The following is an 11,532-nucleotide window of genomic DNA, read 5'->3' as shown; positions in this document are numbered from 1 at the left end:
GACATTCCACTCTGAGTGAGACCCCACTGTCCCCAGAGATGGAAGGGCAGCTCAGTGGTGACCACACTCGTCTTGTGTCGCCTTGCTGGATTTCACTGCCCCTCAGGACCTGGCTGATATCAGAAGAGGAAGTGAAGCCTCCTGGTCTCACTATGTTCCTCTCTCATCAAGTCTTGCTGTTGTGCGGAACTGAGGTTCAGTTCCCCGCTGGATGCTACCTTGTAGGGAAGTTGGAGTGTTGCCTGCTTCTGCCAGGGAGGGAACCATTAGCTCCCTGTCTTGTCTTACTAATGTCACCTAACACGATGACTCAATTGTGCCTGACTTCTGTGAAAGGAGAGCTGGTAATGCCCCCACTCCCACTGGCAAGGGCAGGTTGTGTTTGGCTGGAGTAAGGATGGCATTGCTAAAGTTTTTATTGTTAAGCCACTTTTAGCCCTGGTCCTCAGGCTACTGAGATCAGGCTTCAGAATTGTATGTCTGAGCCTGTTAATAGTTCTGGGTTGGAAATGTTTGTAGTACCCAGTCCAGGAGCTCCCAGGGGTAGAGAGAGGAAGCTGAGGACCTACTGTGTGTTCCTCAAGTCTGCCTTTCAGAGTCTTCCGACTCTTGCATTCCTGTTCACATTTTCTATCATCAAAGAGAAGACTGGAAGGGGCTGAAGAGATGGTTCAGCATTGCTCATTTTCCAGAGGGCCTGGGTTCAATCTTCACATCCATATGGTAGTTTATTGTTGTCTATAACTCCAGCTCCAGGGAATCTGATACCTTCTGGCTTCTGTGGGTACCAGGCATGAATGTGGTACTCAAGCATATATGTTGTCAAAACACCCACGCACATAATAAAGGTTTTAAAAAGAGGCTTGGGGGTGGGGGTGGAAGCTGACAGCTCCATTCAGGTGGAATTAAAAAGCTACACAACTGTTTTCAAATAAAGTAGCATCCTCAACCATGGTTGGAGAAGCTTCTCTCTGCAGGGACTCAGAACTGGCCAGAGAGAATAGCAGCACCCCACCCCCAGGGCTTAGCAAACACTGTGAGGGGTAAGGTTTGGAGGGTGGGGAGGAGGACCGTGGAATACTGGGTTCTGGACCTGACATACCAATAGCTCTCATGAACTCACGAGCAGCCGTGGTTACCAGCACAAGCAAGGCAGCAGACTAGTCAGCATCATTCTAGCAGGCAGTACTGACTGGTACCTGGACCCATGGAGGTAGGGTGGGGGCATCTTCGGGTGGGAGTTCTAGGTGGATATAGTCAAGTGTGTGATCACTTCCATGTTTAAACAGTTGATGGAAGGACCCACAAAGCTGTTATGTCATGACTCTGGTTTGTCACGGCGAAGGGATGCAGGGAAAAGGGATATGGGTTACAATCAGGAAGAGATGCATAGAGCAAAGTCCGGGAGAAGCCAGGTGGGAGTGGGGAGTGGTGGTTCTTGATGGACAGTGCCCACTTCTGACAACATTCCTGATCACCTGCAGGGAGCAATGCCAGTCACCAGCCCCACCATGGTACCGATGCTTACCAGCATTTGTCTTCAGCCACTGAGCCAAGTGATACCATGTGACCCAAGGCTCCCCAAGTTAGTCAGTTGGGTAGCTGGAGAATCTGGCAATGGGAAGATGGGTAAACAAAGACAAGCACTCAGGCAGAACCTTTCAAAGTCTCCAAGGGAATCTTTCAGAAACCAGAGTCAAAAGGCCAACTCTTTCTTTGGGTAATGCTGACACCCCTGGCCTCTTTTTGTTCTGTGCTGGCTGGTTTTATGCCAACTTGACTTTATCTAGAGTCATTTGGGAACAGGGGACTTCGACTGAGAAAATCCCCCACCAGACTGATCTGTGGGCCAGCATTTGGTAAACTTGATTGAAGGTTGATGGGGGAGGGCTTAGCTCACTGTGGGCGGGGCCATCCCTGCGCTGGAGGTTCCTGCCTCCAGGTTCCTGCCGTGCTTGAGTTCCTGCCTTGACTTCTCTAACGATTGACCTCAAGCCGCATGGTAAAATAAATCCTTTCCTCCCCAGCTGCTTAAGGTCTTGGTATTTAAAACATTCACAGAAGCACTGACCAAGACATTTTCCAAGTGTGTATAGCATTTTCTATGTTCTTTGTCCACCAAGACAAGCTCAAATCACACTTAATACAGTTTGTGCGAAACTCACCATCACACACAACAAAATGAACAACAGCCCCAGATGAAGAAACGACCAACAAGTGCACCCTGCAAGGAAGTGGGAAACAACCGCACAAATGCACCCAGGAAGAAAGTGAGTGCTATTTTTCCTCATGCGTTTGCCAAGTGTCTTGTGTCTTCCCTGACTCTGATGTCTGATCTGAGTGACATGTGTCTTCTCAGCTGTTATCCCAGCCACGTGGAAAGCTGTGGCATTGGACCTGGAGCTGTGGCATTGGACCTGGCTAGTGTGTGCAGTACATATGTGTACAGTTGTCTAAGCCAAGGATTCTGAGATAAAACACCATACCAAAGGCAACTTGTGGAAGGAAAGATTGTGTGTGTGTCTGTATGTATATGTGTATGTATGTGTGAGTGTGTGTGTGTCTGTGTTCCCCTACAATCCCACAATCCTGTTTATCAGCTAGAGAAGACAGGACAGGAACTTCAGGTCAAACCTGGAGCAAAGGCCATGGTTGCTCCATCAGGTTTGTCTACAGGGAATCTGATGGAGGGATTTCCTCAATGAGGGTCCTCTTCCTAAATAACTCTAGCTTGTGTCAGATTGACAAAAAATAAAACAAACATACAAACCCAAAGACACACACATACACACATATACACATAACACATACAAACACACATACATATACACATGGAAACATACACACATACACACATATACATAACACAACAAACACACATACATACACACATTCACAGAGAAACACACATACACACACACACACACACACACACACAGACCAGGACAATCATCTATATGCTATTTGTATCTATCAAATGCATTGATTACACCCACTGGTCCTAGTGGCCTTCCTGGCTCTATGAAGAACTCAGTGTGACCCCAGGGAGGCTATGAAGTCATGAAGCAGCTTGGGGAGATGACAGCTTGTCAGGGGAGAGACCCCAGTGGATGGATAGACATTGCTACCCTAGTGGCAGATACATCATGGATACCACTGTGGAGGTCTCAGGCCCTCTCAGACACCTCATAAAGAACCCCCAGCCTTCCCTGACTGCCTGTTTTGCAGAGACACAAGGCCTCTTTGAGCATTTTAAGTTGCCCATCCCACCTCAGACAAAAACGCAACACTCCTGCCCACTCTATCCTGGTGAGTTTGTGTCCTGTTGAGAGAGACAATTTATCAGTAGCTATTGTGTGACTTTTCCTTGGGGAACCTCAGTGAGCTGGACCCCGGTCTGACAATTAGCAATTAAAAAACATGCATATGCATGCCCAGAGGCCCATCTGCTGGAGGCAACTTCTCACCTGCATTCCCCCTTTCCAGGTTTATCTTTCGGTTTGCCTCAAGGCAGCAAAACTAATTACTCCACGATTCAAGAGCACAGCCTGGTCCGTGGAGGGAGGCAAGGCAGCAGGGCTCTGAGGCAGCTGGTCAGTCACACTCACACTCAGTGAGTGAGGAGAGAGCAGTACACACTGCTGCTTGGGAGAAGTCTCCATTTTAGCAGCCCAGGCTCAGCCTAGGGAATGGTAACTGTTGGTGTGACTCATCCCACCTCAACTAGCCTCACAGGCAGGCGCAGAAGCTAACCTAGTCTAGACCATCCAGCAGGGTGGAGTCCAGAAGCCTGTCCCCAGGGTGACTCTGGATGCTGTCAAGTTGCTAACCAATGTTAACTGTCATCAGCCCTTCCTCAGGTGGCGGAGGCTGTGGAGAGTGAATCGTGGCTGAGATGTCTTCAGGATAGGCTTTTGGTCCCTTGGTGACTGTTGACAGTATGTGAGGGCTGGGGGGCCTGGGAGGGACACTCCCCTGGGAGGGACACTCTTGTGTATTTTCCAGGGAGGGGGAAAACTGGGCACGGAAGCATTGAGCTGGGAGATCTATGCATCCACTGTACGAGGGGATCAGGCCAGGGTACACCCTGTGCACCTGCAGACTTCACATCTGGCTTAGGATTACCTAATTCAACTTCATCTCTTGGAGGTAGAAAGCTGCTTAGTTGTACACAATTTAAAATCTACAGTCTTGCCCGGTCCAGCTCCGTTAGCGTGGCTGGGGTGAGGCAGTATGTGCTTTGTCCAGTTGTGCAACCCACCAAGGCACTATCCAAGTGACAATCTGCAGGCTGTGCCCCAGAGATGCTGTTTGCACAGGGGCTGAATGCAAACTTTCTTTGCAGTATACACCACAGGGATAAAAAGAGGGCAAAGGGTAGGGAGATGGAAACCAGGTGACTAGGAATACCCAGTGTGGCACAGTCCTAGGTGTGAGCTGGGGCAGGTGTGCACCCCCCAGTGTGGCTGGGTGTGAGATGAGCAGGTGTGTGTGTGAACTGTGTGGCACATTCCTGGGTGTGAACTGGGCAGGTGTGAAACCCCAGTGTGGCTGGGTGTAAGGTGAGCAGGTGTGAACAGGATGGCACAGTCCTAGGTGTGAGCTGGGCAGGTGTATACCCCCAGTGTGGCACAGTCCTAGGTGTGAGGGTCATGGTCCTCCTTAGAGTCTCTCTTCCACATTATCCCAAGTTGAGGAGTTGTCGTAGAAGAGTAGGAGGTGACAACATGACAAAGGGGCTGTCAGTCATGTCAGTGCCCTGAGCTAGTTACTCCTCATTATCCACTAGACTGAGTTTGGAATCACCTAGGACACAAATCCTGTGAAGGTTACTTAGCTGAGGAAGCTCCATGCTGTATGTGGGTGGCACCTCACATGGGCTCGGCCTGGACAAGAAGCAGAGGCTGGTGGGATGCCAACAACCATCTCTGTCTGCATCCTGTCTATGGGAGCAGCATGACCTGGCGTCTCACAGCCCTGCCTCCACGCATGGTGGATTCTACGCTCAAACTGTGAGCCCAAACAAACCCGCTTCTTAAGCTTTTGCCAGGCGTTTGTCACAGCAGTGAGGAGAGTAATTTTTACAGACTCTGTATTTCAAGTCCCTCTATTCTGTCCTCCTCTTCAACATGCTCCTATCTCTCCACACAAGAGCTGATGGTCTGGTGATCAGCTACACACTGACATACTAGTGACACATACAACTCTTTACAAGCATCGACCTCAAGTGTCTTTTCTTCGGAGGGGACACCCTCAGTTTAGAATCCTGAGCTCTCTGGGAACAAGGTTTCCAGAAAGGGTTGGGGGAACCTAAGGTATTTCATTAGTTTGTCTGTCCTGTGGTTGGCTCTGGGTTCTGAGGACATGGCTGCAGGGTTGTTCCCAGTGGAAGCCCTGGGCTGTGTGGCAGAGTCCCCACCAGGTGGCAGTGGCATGTTGCTCATAATTCCCCAGGAAGCCAGTCTGAACATAGAAAAGCCAGGCTCTGCAGCCACCACCAGGACCTGTCAATCGCTGCTTTGTCCCTTAGTGGCTCTGGGGCAAGACATTGGAACTGTGGATTTCCTCCTGTAGAATGCAGGGGAGTCTCTGGTGGGTCTTCAGATATCAGGCGAGCTGTCTGGCGCTCTTGGGGTCATACCGTATTTCTCTTTGCGCTTCTTTAAAGCTAAGGTTTTAAGAACTTACAACTCAAAGATGTTGCACAGCAAGATTAGCCAGGCCCACCCCTCAGTGACCTTCTCTAAAATGAGAGCAGCGTGCTGGAGGTGCGGAGTGTCACGTTCCGTGTGCCCACCACCAGAGAGCCTCCATCTCAGAGCTAAAACTAGAGAAGCATTAGTCAGTATTGTCTTCTGTGACCTGCAGTATCGTCTCCTGATACTCACCGTTTCTCCTTTCTGCATGCTATACTCTACCCTGTACATTTGTTAACATATGCACACTCGTGACTGTCCATATACTTACATGCATAGTGTATAGCATGTTTATGTACATGTATGTATCAGTTACATATCATACTTTATACTTACACGTATGTTATTGATATATATATAATAGATATATGCATATATTATTTATGTACATATGTGTATACGTTACATATTCGGGTTCATACTTTATTGAGGGCTGGTTATGGTTTAGATAGATTCTAAAGGCTTTTGAAATAGTGCATATACCTGTGTGGGTGCAGAAGCTGAAGAGTCAAACAACCAGGGTTACAGGTGGTTGTGAGATACCCAGTGTGAATGCTGGGAACTGAACCCGGGCCCCCTGAAAGGCCAGTTTACACTATCAACCACCGAGGGGCTTCTCCAGTCTGTCTAGATTTATCCTAAAGACCTGGAAGACAGCCCAGTGGGTAAAGTCCTTGATACAGGAGCAGGGCTGCATGAAACAAGGACATGATCTCTCCAAGGTATGGCTGAGGGGAAGGTGTTATTGTAGATGCAAGGGAGAGCACAGCCAGAGGCCCGGGGAAGAGTCCGGTCAGGGAGAGAAAGAAGTAGACTGAACTGGGCAGAGGGGGGAGGGGGAGAGGGAAGGTGGCAGAGAGTAAATGTGGGGGGCCAAAGCAGGGGTGGCACGTGGACTGAGAGAGAGAGAGAGAGAGAGAGAGAAGAGAGAGAGAGAGAGAGAGAGAGAGAGAGAGAGAGAGAGAGAGAGAGAGACCCCAAAACCGAGGACCATGAGAGCCAAGTCAAGAGAGGAAAAAGCAAACACGTGTTTGAAGTGGTCGGATTATATAGGAACGGGAAGCTGGAGAAGCAGAGCCATGGGCAGGAAGAGAGGGTTGGGGGTGGGGTGAGAAGAGCTGAGGAGCCACAGGTGCTGAGTGAGCCTGGAGGCCTGCAGGAGAGCCCAGGCTGAGCTCGCCCTCTCAAGAGGTGAATTTTCCCATCATGCTTTGCACTGCTCTGCTACTTGCTCTGTGGGCTCCGAGGCTCCACCTGCCCATCTTGCCAAGGCTGGCCTCTCTTGTGGGAGGGGGGTGGTGGTGGTGGGGTGGGGGGGTTAGGGAAAGCATCATTGCTTGCTTTCTGTTTCTGCAATAAACTCCATGACCCAAAGCAACTTGGGGAGAGGAGGGTTTAATCTTAGTTTATCTTAGTAGGATAACCAAACTAAGATGGATAGGTTACAATTCATCATTGAGTAAAACCAAGGTAGAAACTCAAGGCAGGAGCTTGGAGCAGAAACCACAGAGGAAAGCCTATTAGATTCCCCTACCCCTGGGCTTTCTTATATAGCCCAGGACTACCTGCCTAGGGATGGCACTGCCCACAGAGGTCAGGGCTCTCCCACACTAGTCATTAATCAAGAAAATGCCTCACAGACAATCCAGGGGAAACAATTTCTTTACTGAGGCTCCCTCTCCCCAGATGACTGGTTTGTGTCAAGTCAGTAAAAGTCAATCACGTTGTGTGTAGAGGCAACTGTACCACCTTTACGCACCTACCCAGAACTTGGGTGGTACCCCTTAGACTCTCCCAACCCCCAGGGTGGTTCACATCCATTTACGCACCAGGCCAGGCCTGGTCCCCCCAGGTCCAGAGGTGGACAGTGGGTACCTCTAGCTCCTCTCCGAGCTCCCCACGCGAGCGGCTGGACACCTGCGCGTTTATTGCCTCTGGGAGCAGAGAGATGCAAAGATGCTTTACAAAGTGATCTTGCACTTACATAGGAAGGTGAATGTGTCTGTGCTCCATTACTCAGGTCTTCTGCCCTGGGGTTCTAATTGCGGTTTAACCGAGGGCAGAGCACAGCAGTGGGCACAAGAACAGCCTGAAACTGGAGACTCGCAGATGCCCCTCGGTAGGTGAATGGACGTGCAAATTGTGGTTTAGCAGCAACTGGCAATAGGCTGGTGCAGGGGCAGATTGCCAAGGGAGACCACTTTTTTTTTCCTAATTCTTTGAAGTCCTAAAGAAAAAAAATGAAAATCCAACCTCCATGACAGTAGTCACACAATAAGGCCACTGGGTAAAGGCATGGCCACTAGGCCTGACAGCGCAAGTTCAATCCCCAGACATGCATGATGGGAGAACCAGCCCCTTTAAGCTGTCCCTGATCTTCGGCTGTGGGCCTTGGTTCACCCACAATAAGTAAATGTAATAAAACTTTAAGAAGGAAGAAAGAAGTCATAAGGTGGTTGCTTTAAAGTGGGGGAGGGGTGGGAAGAGACTTTTTTTTTTTTTTTTTTTAAGACAGGTTTTTACTGTGTAAATCAGACTGGCTGCCTCAGATTCCTACCTACTAAGATATACAGGGGGGCACCGCCACATCTGGCTCCTGGAAACTGGGCTGTCCTCAGCCTTCGGCCTTATTTCTTTCCCTCACCCCTTCTTTCTTCCTTCTCTTCTCCCTTCCTCATCCCCTCCTGCCCCACCCTTTAAAGACAGGGTTCATGTTGCCCAGGATGCCTTCAGACTTTCTACACAGCTAAGGATGAGCTTGAGCCCCATCTTCAACCTCACCTCTCTGATGCTGGTTGACAGACCTGAACCATCACATCTGGGTTTACTCCATGCTAGGGACCAAAGCCAGGTGTTCTGGGTTTGCATCGGGCAACGCTAGTAGGGCTACCAACCTGGAGGTAGACTCAGGACAGACTCAGGAGGATAGAAAATTAGAGTCGTCCCTGGCTATGTGGAAGGTTAAAGGCCAGCCTAGGCTTGAGACACTGGCAAAATAAAGTAAGTTATTCAAAAGCCAGGTCAGGCTTTGGCTCCTGGCCCTGTTCAGATTCCCTGCAGGGCTCCTCAGCTGTTGGAGCTGAGGAAGAGCTCAGATATAGGAGGAAATGTCCCAAACGTGTCCCAGCATGTTCCCCAGCTGCCAATGGGTTCTGTTACATCTCCAACACTGGTCCTTTCTGTTACTTGTTTCCATGGTCACTGGGGCATTGCTTGTCACTGCTGTCAGATTGCAAAGGACAGGGAAACCTGGGCCATTCACAGCCTCCTCCCCATCATCTGCCAGAAAATTGGCTTCCCAGAGGGGGAAGTCGTGTTAGCTCCACCAGTCACCGCCAAGCGTGGGTGTTGGAGAATCCCGGTCTGTCTTCCAGACGCTGGTGATCAGCCCTGGGATGTGGGGAAGATACTGACAGGCTCTGCTTCAGCACCTCACCTCCAGGACATTTTGCTGCAATGTTCCTGTGTCTTCCTAAGGGCACAGCTGAGTTCACTTGGAACTCACAGCCTGTGATGTGTGCAGATGTGGCCAGGGGACTGAAGAGACCCAAGCCTGCCTTTACCTCCAAGGTACCCGGAGCCTGTGAGGCAAGGATGGGGTGTAACTCTGGCAAGTGTTTTACCTCAGCCATCAGGCTAAATACGTACCCATTTGTGAAAACCACGAGTCTCAGTCACGAAAGATCGTGAAGGACTCAAGAAAAAGCGTCCCACACTTGGCAAACTTGCGGCGAATTCGCACTTCCTGATTCAAAGTCTCTGACATTTTTGGAAAAATCCAAATTTAATCAAGGCGTTTTAAAAGATCTAAACTGAATCAGAGAAACTCGAGGCCCATTAGCATAAATCTCAACTAGATGGAATACATTTTCCTGGGAGGATCGGCTTTCCCTGGAGGCAAAGCGAGACTCATTTTTCAGCAGGCTAGGGAAGGGGCTAGTTTAAAGTCACATAACTTAGACAGGAAAGGACAGTGACACTCTGGCAGCCATATCCACCCCAACACGGAGCTCACGGTCCTGGGAATGGAGTGGATTTTGAGGCACGGTGTGAGAGCCAAGAGGACTGTGAGCACAAAGCAAATCTTATTTAAAAGCCAAGTGAGCAGCGTCAGAAAGTGGGCTGCTTTTCTCAGAAACCTGTGGCTGCCTGAGCCCCCGCCATGTTTGCCTGGCTGCAGTTCTCTGACTCGGCTGAAGCTCACCATTCTCCCTCCTGCTGAGTTTGCTCAGACAGGTATCTGACCGGTTGAGGCTGGTTGAGGCTGTGGAAGACACGTACTGCGCATTCATTACTGGGCAGGGAGAGGAGCAGTGGGTGGAGAGAGGAGTTCCTGGTTCAGGGGTCAGCTAGCCACCACCTCCCCCCAGTTCAGGAAGAAGTGTCAAGGCTTCAGGCCTGCCAGACAAAGGGGATATCTGCTCTTTTAAAAGGTGATGAGTCGGTATTGCGTGCACATGCGCCTTGTATGCATGTGGGGTCGGAGCACAGGCTCAGATTTTGGTTTTGTCTTCTGTCTTGTGGATGCTGCGGTGACTACCAGGCAAGCTGGGCTGACAGCAACAGGGCGCTGGCTCTTCTGTCTCTGCCTCCAGTCTTGCTGTAGGAATGCTGGGATTGCAGGGGTGTGCTGCCATGCCTGGCTTTTTGTGGGCTCTTGGAATCTGAATCTGAATCCTTATGCTTTCGGGGCAACTCTGTTTTCCACTCATCCATCTCCTTAACCCTCTAGGAATCTACTCTGGCCTCACTGACTTCTGATCACCAAGGGTGTTCTGCAACGGAAAGAAGGGGCTTGGTGATCACGTGACCTGTGCCACGTGACCGCAGCCAGTGGGTCTGCAGTCCCTATGAGACAGGGGTGGTGGTGGTGAGGACTGGACAGTTCATGAGAACTATGAGTCGGAAGGGATGCTGGAACTGGGCGAGCCTCAGCTCTCCGCACCAGCGTCTGAGGCTGTTTCAAGAGCTACAGCCTCCCTGTCATGTGACTTCACCACAACCCTGCGCAGTAGGGTTCAGGCTGTTCAGATCCTGACTGGCCTCACTGACTTCTGGCTTTCTAGTCCTTTAATTTAGTATCACTGACGGTTTCTATGTTTAAGGAGAGAGTCCCTAGGGAGTTAGAGGCTGGCACATGGGGCTGAGATGTCTTTGGGATCAAGGTTCCTGGTTGGAACCGAGGTTTCTTCCCTGGTTTCTTTGTTACCCACACTATGGGTCTAGGCTGGAAGCTTCTGTCTCCTCTCTCTCCCCCTCTTCTACCCCCATACTGTATGCATGTATGCGGATTTAGCAGTGCTGGGGATTGAACCCAGGACCTTGTGAATGCTAGACTACCGATAAATCACTGAGCTATAGCCGCAGCCATATTTTATCTTATTTCATTTTATTTTTGAGACAGTCACACTACATTGCGCAGACTGGCCTTGGACTCTGTCCTCTGTGCCAGGTGTCTGGGACTGCAGGTCTGTCCAGCAGCCTGGCTAGTATCCCATAAACCCACAAAGATGGGTCTTGTGGGCTTCTCTAATATGCCCAGGGCCTGCAGGGAAGAAAAGTAAGTAGGATTTAAAAGGGAGGTTTAATTAACACACAGTCCCTAGGAAGGGCTATTTCCAACGAGTCTTCTGCTTTGTAAAGAGTTTTTTACTTTCTATACTAGTAGGTACACATGCATGCATACACATACACACATGCACACATGTACACACACATGCTTACACACGCACATCTGCACAAACACATAAACATGTGGGCTTGCACACACATGCCCAAACACATATGCTTGCACACACATGCATACAAACACATGAGCAAACACATATGTATTCAC

The sequence above is a fragment of the Micromys minutus genome, assembly GCF_963924665.1.
Source record: "Micromys minutus genome assembly, chromosome: 21".
Lineage (NCBI taxonomy): Eukaryota > Metazoa > Chordata > Mammalia > Rodentia > Muridae > Micromys > Micromys minutus.
Note: the sequence above shows the minus strand (reverse complement) of the source record.